The sequence below is a fragment of the Dermacentor albipictus genome, chromosome 6, assembly GCF_038994185.2.
Source record: "Dermacentor albipictus isolate Rhodes 1998 colony chromosome 6, USDA_Dalb.pri_finalv2, whole genome shotgun sequence".
Lineage (NCBI taxonomy): Eukaryota > Metazoa > Arthropoda > Arachnida > Ixodida > Ixodidae > Dermacentor > Dermacentor albipictus.
Window position 1 is genome coordinate 100624322 of NC_091826.1, and position 13080 is coordinate 100637401.

The 13080-nt window shown below is 43.3% G+C and overlaps 1 protein-coding gene across 3 annotated transcripts in view; it reads right to left on the bottom strand.

Annotated features, from left to right (window-relative positions):
- The window catches only part of LOC135913647 (uncharacterized), a 186325-nt gene that overhangs the window by 127288 nt on the left and 45957 nt on the right, over positions 1-13080 (bottom strand). The window contains exons 12-14 of one of the 3 annotated variants that reach the window (XM_070541114.1): positions 11479-11646; positions 9655-9783; positions 5583-5689 (exon numbers count right to left, since the gene is read on the bottom strand). The exons of 1 other annotated variant lie outside the window; for it this stretch is intronic. The gene's annotated coding sequence lies outside the window, so the exon portion shown is untranslated. The remainder of the gene's footprint in view (positions 1-5582; positions 5690-9654; positions 9784-11478; positions 11647-13080) is intronic. One more of the 3 variants, XM_070541113.1, reaches the window with a different exon arrangement.

The window sequence follows — 13080 nt, forward strand, 5'->3', positions numbered from 1 at the left end:
GGTGTTTAGGCGCACCGCATCAACACAGGGCTAATTATGCTGAACGAACGCTGGGTAACATTATCTATGCTGCGCACGCATACATTCACACACAACAGACACCCTCTTCCAAAAAAATTGGGTATGTGTAAAATAATACCGATATTCAAAAACAGAGATATGACTGGCATGGCTAACGAAAGACCAATCGGCAACATCGCAGTTGTGTCGCTTTATTGCGATAAGAACTATATGAAAACTGTAAGCGCGTTCTTGCCGTCACCGTCGCAGTCGCCGTGGTGTTCCGTATAAAGTCCAAGGTCCAAAAACGATAACATCGCCGCCGCACGTGATATGCTGTATGTGCGACTGAAGCACGCGAGGGAAGCCAACAATCACAGCTCAATCTGGCGCGAGCAAAGAAAGAAAGTGAAGAGCAAGAGCGCCGTGAAGGGAGCGCCGTGGAGCGCCGCCGTGAAGAGCGCGGGAAAGGCCGTGAAAGGATGGGAGGCAGGGAGTGGGAGGCGGCGTTGTGTTACGGCAGTGACCGCGTATTTCGCACGACCTGGCGCAAGGGGAACTGATGACCGCGGCATAATCGCTCACTGCATATATGAAGGAAAGCAGGCAAAGGCAGCGCGGGAGGGACTTCGACTGCGCCAACAAGTGCGTACTTTTCACGGCCGCGCGCTGTGGCGCACGCCGCATTTTGAAAGGCGCCTGAGGACAGCTCATGCTTTTGTGCGCTCTGTGTTCTCGACAATTCTGAGCGAATCGACAGACTTCCGCGAAGGACACTTCGCTCGCTGCTGCTGCTGCGTGCTTGCTCACAGATGTCAGCTGATGCATGCAGGTATTACACGGACATTGTTTGAAAAGGATTGGGGAAGTTGAAGGCACGTTAGAATAATAATGAGACTAATAATGAGTCATCGCCAGTAACTTCACTTGATGGAATGTCTAGATGGTTTATGAGAAGAAGATCCACATATGCTCCATCGGTTTCATCGATTCGAATTGCATTCGCGTTGCAGAGGAGATAAAAGGAGGCCGTACGTTGCGAGAAGTAGACGCTCATACCTGACATTCAGCCTCTGTAAGGAATGAAAAATACGTAACTACATTTGCCTCGTGGATTTGCCAAGCAGTTTTCACGACAAACCTCTTAGCTTGATGCTTTGCACGCTAATTACACAACCCGCCGTGGTTGCTCAGTGGCTATGGTGTTGGGCTGCTGAGCACGAGGTCGCGGGATCGAATCCCGGCCACGGCGGCCGCATTTCGATGGGGGCGAAATGCGAAAACACCTGTGTGCTTAGATTTAGCTGCACGTTAAAGAACCCCAGGTGGTCAAAATTTCCGGAGTCCTCCACTACGGCGTGCCTCATAATCAGAAAGTGGTTTTGGCACGTAAAACCCCAAATATTATTATTATTAATTACACAGCTGCAGGTTTATCTGCAACAACTGTTGGGGGACAAAGCGTAGTTGTCAACTCCTGCTGTACTTAGGGAAAGAAACGCACACATATTAATTATTTATTAGGCGACAAACAGAATCCGACAATTAGTAGCTCGATGAAACTGCTCTGGTTGTAAATGTATCTATTTTGCTAAAATATGCGCAATAACAAAATTGTTTATTCTGTCAGATATATAATTACGACGTACGTTTTCCGGCACCTACTATCTATTGGACAAATTCCTATGCCTTCGAATAGATAACAAGCTAGCTGGCGGCCAGCGTGGCAAGCAATGTGAAATTAGGTGCATTGATTGAATCAATGATGCGGCGGTCCGTATTTTAAACGCTTAAATCCGACAAAACAGAATTAGTGTAGCGGATTGGCACAGTTTAAGAAAGATTCTGCGCGAGCATAAAAAATGAGTCAACACGTGGACACTATGGGCACAAAACACAGATTAGATACGCAATGGCTATGAGCGATCATCCAGGCGCATGCAGTGTATAAAAAAAATATGAGCGGAGAATCGTGCATGCGCAATGACAGAAAACAGCAGCAGGCTTCGTGCAATACCAAAACTGAAATTTTTGTCTGACATGCCAAAAGACAACCCTTATGTACGAATGCATCACTACACTAAACGAAACTAAGTGAAAAACAACAGAATGTAAGCAGGAATGCCGGAAAATATATGCAAGTTAATATTATTCAGCATAACAAAAAAAAACTAGAAAGGAATTTTCAAAAGAAGATTTGGTATTAAAGAAACACGTGACATGCTGTCAGAAAGACGAAGAATAAGGACTGGAACAACGTCAAGGAGGTTGCGAATGCAAAAAGATGCAGCAATCAGTTGTGCATTAGGTTTTGAACAAACCGACGAACAAGGAAGGAGCTGAATAAAAGCAACAGGAGTTTAGAAAATGCGCTAAAGGGATAAGTATAAAGAAGGTAACATTTCTTACATCAACCGGCAGGCTAGTGGAGAGCTGGATAAATAGCTCGAAATTCAAAGGCAGCCGAATGAAGAAGTTACTCCCGTATGCACCCTCACCGAAACGCATCTACGACACTTGAAGCAGCCGCCTGGTAATGGCAATTTTGTCTCGGATGGGGGCAACAGAATGCGCGTATCCAGAAAAGTTAGATGTCCAGGCATGCGAATTAAGTGAAGTATCAAGTAGCAGAGGGCAAGAAACATAGGTGAGGAGCCGTTATAATTTAGATGCACATGCGAAGGATAAAGACGTGCTTGGAAGTGACATACCCATATAGACGTATTTATAACCGGAATGAAATGAACGATTGATTGATTGATTGATTGATTGATTGATTGATTGATTGTATTAGAAGCGATAATAATGGGTACAGGAAATTGGGCGAGGTGATATTAGTGGGAGGTATGAATGCACACATAGTGGTTCTGTAACGGATATATTGGTTACAAGGGTTCTTACGCGCTCTATCTATGCGATGAACACAACCTTACAGCAGGTAAAAGGGAAGAATATGTGTTGTGAACAAGTAACATAGCTATAGGCAAACATGCAACCATGTATGAACTATGCCTTATTGTGAGTTCCACTGATCGATCTGGAGCCCGCTTTTTTGCTCCGTAGCAAAGAAATTGAAGTCGACTGGTGTATCTAGAGCACGTTTTCGTTTACCACGGATCGATTGTTATCGACCGGCTTCGCGACGGAGCGCTCCTCGTTTATCCGCCGAGTAGAGACGGATTTCACCAGTACTCCGACGATAAGTTGGCGTCACTTCCGGATTGGTCTGGTGGTTTGACCGTTTTCAGCTCATTTTGAAACCTTGTTTGGTAACCTAAATGTTTCCAACGGACACGTTAGAGCAGGGAAACATTTTACAATGTGTGACTAAACCCCCTAACGTATATGGGACAAATGTTTGCCCATATATGAAACACATTACAACGCAGAATTTTTGTACCTACTAGCCTACTGGGGCTTTTTACTGAACTAGTTTGCTTCCGTAAGCGAAGCATTTTTCGGTTGACAACCTAATGACAAAACAGTGCCAAAAAGTTGGTAAGGTTGCGCAATAATAGCTTGCTTTGCCGTCGACGAATTAAGTACACGTTTTCCAGATTTTTTTAAACAGTGAAGGAAGATAATGTGTCATAAAGTGCTGTGATAGTACAAATAATACAAAACAAGTACAAAATAGCTTTTTACCAAGAAAGCCGCATAGGGACATTTGTGTGCCATTGTACAGTGATGGAATGCTGGGTAATAGACTCTTGAATTGAACGAGTTTGATAGCTTTATACCTTTATGTATGGCCTGTTTTATATGAGATGAAAAGTTTTTTTTTTCTCATTGTTAACAGGAAAACAATGCAAGATCTTCACACCGGAACACCCGATTGTATAAGATTTTTTTTATGACAACGACAATGAGCCTGCTTTACAGCTTGACATAGACAACGTTGGTGCAGAAATTGATTCAATTGATGCAATTGACGCAATTGATGCGAGGCAGTAAAGCCAGGGATTCTTGCGTTTATCGAATACGGTATGAACATGATACCGCTGTCTGCTGTATTTTTAAAGCCAATGTAGAGCGACACGATGCCCTGTTCATGATAGTCACACTCGACATCCATATCGCAAACCGAACTGTCTTTTGTGAAGGGGTGAAAAGCAGAGTTTTGAACAAGCGTTCAGTTTCCCCGGTAAACCAAAGTACAGAACACCTAAAAGATTTGTAAATGTAGATGGAAGGCATACAAAAGAATATTGTGAAAAGCAGGTTGCAACTTCCCCATAAGAGACATTGTACAATGATGTGCTAACCATTTTAATAGCTCTCAATATTTATGACTAAAAGAAAGATGGCGTAAGTTTGCTGCAGTTACTTTTTGTACCACATATAAACCTTGACTTATTGATGGTTACATTGTCTCTGACGGGACTAACAGGACAAGAACAAGCTGTATGAATTAGGCCCGAGTTTTTAAACAGTGACCTGGAATTGGCAGCATTTTGTAATTGGTGTTACGTGCTCTAATTATAAATATTCGTTAATTAGTATTCCGCTCTACAACGCTGAAGACATTTCAGGCGGCGGCCGAGGATTTCGACAGCGGATGTATGAGCGTTCGGCGATTTTGATTGTGCATTGGTTGTGCGTGTACTGCACTGCATTAGGTTTTAGTGCATGGCGTATCATATATGATAAACATGCCTCTAGCATAACAGAAATGCAAATGAGGAGAATCCCACTGCAACCCTGATAACCTGGCTTGCCCGCGCAGGTGACTTTCAAATGGCGATGCACACCCGTCGCTTGTATCAAGTTCATCGGAACGTCAACAAGGTTACGTATGCTCTCAGCAGCTATTGCGTAAGTATGGTTTACACGCCTTTCCTTATTGTGCTACAGCGTCGGCGCGCCATCATTACGTGACTAAAGCTGAAACAATAAAGGGTGACGACCTATAATGTTTGCGCCAAAGCATTCGGCAGTGCGATCAGCAGTTTTCATGTCTTGGGCAGTTATTATTGATGCATAACATCGCAAGGCCGCATTCTAGCGCATACATCCTGGAATACTAGCTCGACCACTATACATGCGCTCTATCTCACGTCCTATATTCACCCTGGCGCTCGCCATAATGTTTTAATTTCTCCGTGTGCAGTTAACCATAAGAGGAGCGCGCCACGAGGATGGGGCCTTGTTCCAAACCTTTGTGAATAGCCTCATGTAGCCCATCCCACGTGAATTCTTTATTTTTTCCCGTGATTTGCAGAAATGTTGCATCTGTGTACTATCAGCTGAAGGGACTATTTTACAAAGCTAGAATTGTTATCGCGCTAGTACAACAAAAATTTCTTTGGCGAGCGGTCTCCTGAGGACTCTGAGGAAAAACAGGTATGATAATCTATCTCATTAGCCATGTCATTTTTTTTCAAACCCGACCATCAGTGAAGTGTGCCTAAAGCATGGTGGGTCGTATAGTCGGCAACAAAGAATAACAGAACCAATGAGGGCACCCAGAGCGCAGAATAGTGCATCACATCAGTGTTGCTGTTACGGAATTCTGAGAGTGAGTTGCATATGCAAAATATCAAGGACACTCTGCAAAAAGACGTTCAAGTCGTGCTGCTCACCGTGCCTGCCTTGCAATAGGTCTCCGGAAATTTAGTCTCCACGTGTGACATACTCTTCGAATACACCGTACCGTAAGTGTGCCCATTCGTGTATACGAAAGTGTAGGCTGGAAGAAAAAAATAAAGTCATGCAATGAACGCATGCATTAAAGCACACTTTTATTTCTGCACTCCGATGCATGTTTACAAACAGCAATACGTACACAGAAACTGCACCACCCGAAACTAAAATTGAAAGCTGTTTGCCAACACTTGTCTAAATGAAATGAGATTATCTGGAGCTACAGGAAAATTAAGAATAAATGGGAACGAACAAGTGAGCAGAGGAAACGCAAGCGTAAGCCGTGGATGCTACGAGAGATCAGTGCGCTAGGGCAAACGTTGAAATTTCGCTGTTAGCCTTATACGTAGCCGGAAATGTTCTTGCGGCACATTGCCTCAGCGTTCACTTGACAACGGTACCACTTCTCATTTTACTTCGTCATGCTTACTTTTTGTGGCCCTTAACGAGTCGTCTGATTCACACCAGAGTGTAGCTTTTCCTGCGATCACTCAGTCAAGCAATGTGGCTTATACGAACCTTCACTACACCTCAGGCAAGGATTCGTGCAATACGTGTGCGATGAGCCTACGTGTTATTCGACAAAGACAAGTCGACTAGCTAAAACGTTTTCTCCTGCTTTCACTTTGACCTCGTTTTCCTCATCGCCTTGAGTTTCCATCTCACGCATTCCCCGTGTTCTCCCTGGATTTGAAAAGCCAACGCCACAGAGCGCCACTTGAATGGAGGTAGATGAGACTCGTTTTCTTGACGGCAACTTTGAACGATCCGTGACACATAGGCAACTGAGATGCTTGGTGCTCATTGATGGCATGGTGCTTTAATCACCAGCAGCAATCGCTCAAAAGCAAACGAAAACATGGTCAGCCGGATGGACGCCCGTAGAATTTCGAATACAGAAGCAAGGGAGCAATTCGTGGCATTTTTACTTCAATTGATAAAAGAATGGTTTTAGAAAAAGTAATGGGAAAAACACTCCATTATTACGGTGACTTTGGTGGCGCATATCTTCAAAAGGGAGCTAATTCGGAAAATAATTCCAATAGGATATTCCTTGCAATCTCACCGGCTACAATTCTTGAATTGCAATATATGCTATAAGGTAACAAATTAAAATATTCAGGACGTTTTCATTTTTAAGTGCTCTAAGACTTCAAAATTACCGTCGTATGAGTCTAAACGTAAGCACATTTACGTAATCATTTAAGAAAGCTTCATCCAGCACCAATTCCCACAGTTGCACGCGATCCCCCATACATTTTTTAAGCACGTTTTGCGTCTAAAGAATCGTTACTTTTTTCGGTGTGGCGAAAAAATATCGCTATACTGCGTAGAAAATTACGGTCGAACGTCCCGCTGCTCCTTCAACAACCCAAGTAAAAACGGACGAGTTCTCGTAACATCCACGCGACCTCGCCCTCTGTGATAAATCAGCGAGTACTAATTACCTAGGTGACCTAACGCGTTGCACAACAGGTGCCGCCACTCCGATTTTATGTTTTGGGGTTTCTTTTTTACTCACGAAAGCTTACTTTTCACCACTAATGACAAATTTGTAATTATGGAAGCTCCATGCTTCAATCTAAATCATAATGGGTCAGTGAAGTTTCAAGTAAATGCTCGCAATCGTAAGTAATTTGGAGTGGGCAAGCTTTTATGTGTCCTCTACTGGCCCACGAATATAGTCGTGAAGGGTACAGCTGCCGATAACCTCTAAACGTCACGCATGATCAATTCCTGAAAGGCATGTAGAATATTTTTCAAGCAATCAGCCATCTACTATATTATCTATGAATGTTTGATGTATCAAAAGTAGCATATTGAACCAAATTCTTTCCACAAAACGTCGTCGCGAATTGTTTGAAGCATTAACTTCATTCATCTAAGATTCAGGGGGCTCTACCTTCGTCGCCTTGGATTCATGAGGACACCTCGCGTTCCGGGAACAGAGTGATGGCAGGATTTTAACCGATTACTATGAACTTAGCTCACTCCTGCATGCAAAGATGTTAAAAAAATATGCGTTCCGTTCGCTTAATGCTTCAAATTTAAAGAAAGCTTGAGCTTATCCCCGCTCATGTTTATGATGCCCATGGTAAGGATGGAAAGCGTGCTAGAAGGAGTGAACATCAGGTTTTATCTCTCGTACATACAGACGGGCACGATAATAGAGCAGCAGCTCCCAAGTTTTGTTTTGTGCCGACGGCATTGTGTTGCTCGCTGAGAGGCAAACTAATACGCAACGTCTGAATGATATCTGTCGACAGGAAAGTGGAATATTCGGATGGAATTTCATCGTTAAGAAATTAGGTAAATAGCCTGTCATTTGCTGAGAAAAGTGAAGAGACTGTGCCAAAACAGGACTGGGTTATGCCTCGGGCAAAGGAATACAGAGACCTGGATGCGTAACTTAACGATGGCTATAGCTAAGGAAACAAAGAAAAAAACAAGCACTGCGAAAGCAAAGGGAAATGCGGCCACGATGGGAATAGATTGCGGCCGCAACGGGAATTGAATAGGTGTGAGGTGCTCCGTGGTATGTGGAAAGGTATAGTTGTTCCAGGACTTACATTTGGAAATCCGTTTGTTTACTTCGAGTATGAGGAACTACCACAACTTGATGGTAACTAACGGTCAGTAGGGCGCCCCACATTGGGCGCTCATGGGAAGACCTCTAATGAAGTCGTACTGCAGTGTCATATAGGCTGGACAAGATTTGAAATTTGGGAAGCTCAGAGCAAAATTGATATCGGAGAATGACTGACGATTATGATAGAACATGAACGAGTTAGGAGAGCGTTAAAATATTTGTACAGGAAAATAATATTTACTAACATGTAGATTTTAAAGCTAGCACGCTTACCATCAAGTATGGGACCGGTATGATGAGCAACATGGCAACATAGAACATCAAAGGGAAAGTCAGAGAGCCTGACATAATTTCATAGGTGGCGGCAATGGGAAAGAAACCGGTTATGAGTAACTACAGGAAAGGTAACAAAGAGGTTAAGAAAGAAACATTTGGGGTAACTCAAATGGAAACTGTTTACTTTTCGAAGGGAGATGAGATTGCGTTATGTTGCCTTAGAACGCGTGGTTTAAATGTGAGAAACACCAAAGAAGATGCATGTGCTTGCTGCGATGAAACTAGTGAAACGATCGAAGATATCTTATTAGTATGTGAAGATATCTGCCCACGAGTTACTTTAGGCTCCGCTTGCCTCTTTGAAGCGCTTGCGTTCGGATACAGCAGGGGCAAAGTATATACGTTCGCAACAGTGATTAGTAAAGGGCTGTTTGAGGTTTGGTGGCAGCAAAATATGCAGACAACAAACCATCGAAGAAGGCCTACAATAACAAATGTCCCCACAGTCTTTAAGAGCGCTTGATTCTGGGAAAAGTTTCTCTGTCAAAAAATAAGATAGTTGACACATTCCACAAAATAATAAAAAACTTGACGGCACAACCCACCGCCTCGTTTCAAAGCAGAACCTCACAGCATCCATCCATCCATCCACTCATCCCTTATCCTAGCACGAATGCAGTGCTTTTGCATACGATTGTACACTAATGATGTCAGCTGATGAATCCAGTGCTTTCCGCGAGCATCGTTTGAAGATTAGTGTGGAAGTTATAGGGACTGATAATTAATAATTAATAATGATTATTATTGATAATAAGATGACTCGTAGAAAATCATGGTTTCGCAGGAATTTGTGCTCTGCCTCTGAAAGGTCGCGCAAGTGTACACTGCTTTCATGTCTCTTTTTTTCCTAGGTGTGCCGACATTTTGCAGATGGGCACTGACCACTAAACCATACGATCAGATAATGCGAAATGCTATGTAACAATGATACCCTTAGCATGATAAAAAAATCATACGAGTACCAGGACGACACCAAAAACAAATGAAAGCACCTTGTCATCTGCGGTCGAACGGTGGTGGTGTACTGCATCTGGGAACAATGTTTTATGAGTACCGTAAAATAAAGCTTGGAATGTAGCACTTACCTTTGCGTTGTTGTCAGCAACTTCATTTGGAGGAACGTCGGGATGGATTATGGCAAGAACATCGGCATATCCCCCATCCGTTCCTTCGATTTCCGAGAAGTAGACGCTCGTACATGAAAACCTTTGCCTCTGTAGAAAACAAAAGTAAACGATATTTGTCTCGTAGATTTACCAAACAGTTTTCGCCAGAAACCTTTAATCTTCCTGCGCTGCTCGCTAGTCACACCGCTGCAGTTTTATTTGTAATGATTCTTGCGGATAAAGAATTCCGAAGCGTTGAGGTATTTAGTAAAAGAATGCGCAAGGAAAAATTATTCCCTAAGAGACAAGCGTATTCCGACAATGCGACAATGTATAGCTCGGCAACATAGCACTAGTTGTAAATGTATCAATTTTGCGAAAACGCGTGCCATAAACAAATGTACGGAAACTGTTATATATAAAAACGGTGACGCAGGGATTCCGGCAGCACTATTTATTGGTCGAATTGCTGTGCCCTTGACTGAATTATAAACTGCAGTCCACCGTGAACTCCCTCGTATACTATTGCCATCAACAAGTGACAACTGAAAAGCGCAATATCAAAAAAAAAACAATAATAGGTACAAGCTTGTAGCTGGATCGCGCCTAAAAAGCTAACGTCGACGAGGACTGTATTGTGATTATAGAGGGGTGGAATCATAAGGCCCGACAAGTTTGGAACGATCGCAGCCTGAAGAAAATGATGCACTGGTCGCGCCCTATACCATGGAGACGAAAAGCAAGGTGTTTAGGCGAACCGCACCAACACAGGGTTAATTAGGCTGAACGAACGTTGGGTACCATTGTTTATGCTGCGTACGCATACATTCACACACAACACACACCCCTTTCCAGAAGAATTGGGTATGTGTAAAATAATACCGATATTCAAAAACAGAGATATGACTGGCATGGCTAACGAAAGACTAATCGGCGACATCGCAGTTGTGCCGCTTTATTGCGATAAGAACTATATGAAAACTGTAAGCGCGTTCTTGCCGTCACCGTCGCAGTCGCCGTGGTGTTCCGTATAAAGTCCAAGGTCCAAAAACGATAACATCGCCGCCGCACGTGATATGCTGTATGTGCGACTGAAGCACGCGAGGGAAGCCAACAATCACAGCTCAATCTGGCGCGAGCAAAGAAAGAAAGTGAAGAGCAAGAGCGCCGCCCTCCATCGCGGGAAAGGCCGTGAAGGGATGGGCCAACCTGCGCCAACAAGTGCGTACTTTTCACGGCCACGCGCTGTGGCGCACGCCGCATTTTGATAGGCGCATGAGCACGGCTCATACTTTTGTGTGCTGTGTGTTCTCGCCACTCCTGAGTGAATCGATAGACTGCGCTAAGGACAATTCACTCGCTGCTGCTGCTGCGCGTACTCACAGATGTCAGCTGATACATCCGGGGTCTTACACGGACACTTTTTGAAAAGGATTGGGGAAGTTGAAGGCACGTAAGAATAATAAAGAGACTGCTAGAAAGACATGGCGTCGCAGGTGTTTGTGCTGTGCATCTGCAATGGTCGCGCAAATGTGCCATGAATCTTTTGCCTCATTGTTTTCTCTAAGCTGTCAAGACATCTTGTAAATGGACACTTGGCCCTAAATAAAATACCAACCATAATATAATACGAAATTCTGAGTAACAGCTGCCCCGCAAATATTGTACAGGAATGTCACACGAAGAACAGGACAGTACGAAAAACAAATAAATGCACCTTGTCCTTTAGGGTCGAGCGGTATTTGTGTGCTGCGTATGATGTTTTACGAGTAGCGTTAAACACCGCTCAAATGTCGCACGTACCTTTCAGTTATCGCCAGTAACTTCACTTGAAGGAATGTCTAGATGGTTTATGAGAAGAAGATCCACATATGCTCCATCCGTTTCATCGATTCGAATTGCATTCGCGTTGCAGAGGAGATGAAAGAAGGCCGGTGCGGGAAGTTGACTCTTATACCTGAAATTCGGTTTCTGTAAGGAATGAAAAATACGTAACTACATTTTACTCGTAGATTTACCAAGCAGTTTTCACCACAAAGCCCTCAGCTTCATCCTTTGCACGCTAATTACACAGCTGCAGTTCTATCTGCAACAACTGTTGGGCGACAAAGCGTAGTTGTCAACTTCTGGTGTACTTAGCGAAAGAAACGCACACATATTAATTACTTATTATCTTATCATTACCCGAATACGACAATGCGTAGCTCGACGAAACTGCTCTGGTTGAAAATTTATCGATTTTGCTAAAATATGCGCAATAAAAAAATTGATTACTCTGTCAGATATAAAAATTACGGCGCACGTATTCCGGCAGCTACTAGCTATTGGACAAATTCCTATGCCTTCGAATAGATAACAAGCTAGCTGGCCGCCAGCGTGGCAAGCACTGTGAAATTTGGTGCATTGATTGAATCAGCGATGCGCCGGTCCGTATTTTAAACGCTCAAATCCGGCAAAACAGAACTAGTGTAGCGGATTGGCGCAGTTAAAGAAAGATTCTGTGCGAGCATAGAAAAGAAGTCAACACCTGGACACTATGGGCACAAAACACAGATGAGATACGCAATGGCTATGAACGATCATCCGTGCGCATGCAGTGTATGAAAAAATATGAGCGGAGAATCGTGTATGCGCAATGACAGGAAACAGCAGCAGGCTTCGTGCAATACCAAAACTGAAATTTTTGTCTGACATGCGAAAAGACAACCCTTATGTACGAATGCATAACTACACTAAACGAAACTAAGTGAAAAACAACAGAATGTAAGTACGAATGCGGAAAAATATATACAAGTTAAAATTATTCCGCATAACAAAAAAAAACTAGAAAGGAATTTTCAAAAGAAGATTTCGTATTAAAGAAACACGTGACATGCTGTCAGAAAGACGAAGAATAAGGACTGGAACAACGTCAAGGGAGTAGCGAATGCAAAAAGAAGCAGCAATCAGTTGTGCAGATTAGGTATTGAACAAACCGACCAGCAAGGAAGGAGCTCAATAAAAGCAACAGGAGTTTAGAAAAGGCGCTCAAAGGATAAGTGTAAAGAAGGTAACATTTCTTACATCAACCGGCAGGCTAGTGGTGAGCTGGATAAATAGCTCGAAATTAAAAGGCAGCCGAATGACGAAGTTACTCCCATGTGCACCCTGACCGAAACGCATCCACGACACTTGAAGCAGCCGCCTGGTAATGACAATTTTGTCTCGGATGGGGGCAACAGAATGTGCGTATCTAGAAAAGATGGATGTCCAGGCATGCGAATTAAGTGAAGTATAAAGTAGCAGAGGGCAAGAAACATAGGTGAGGAGCCGTTATATTTTAGATGCACATGCGAAGGAGAAATACGTGCTTGGAAGTGACTTACCCATATAGAGGTATTTATAGCCGGAATGAAATAAACGATT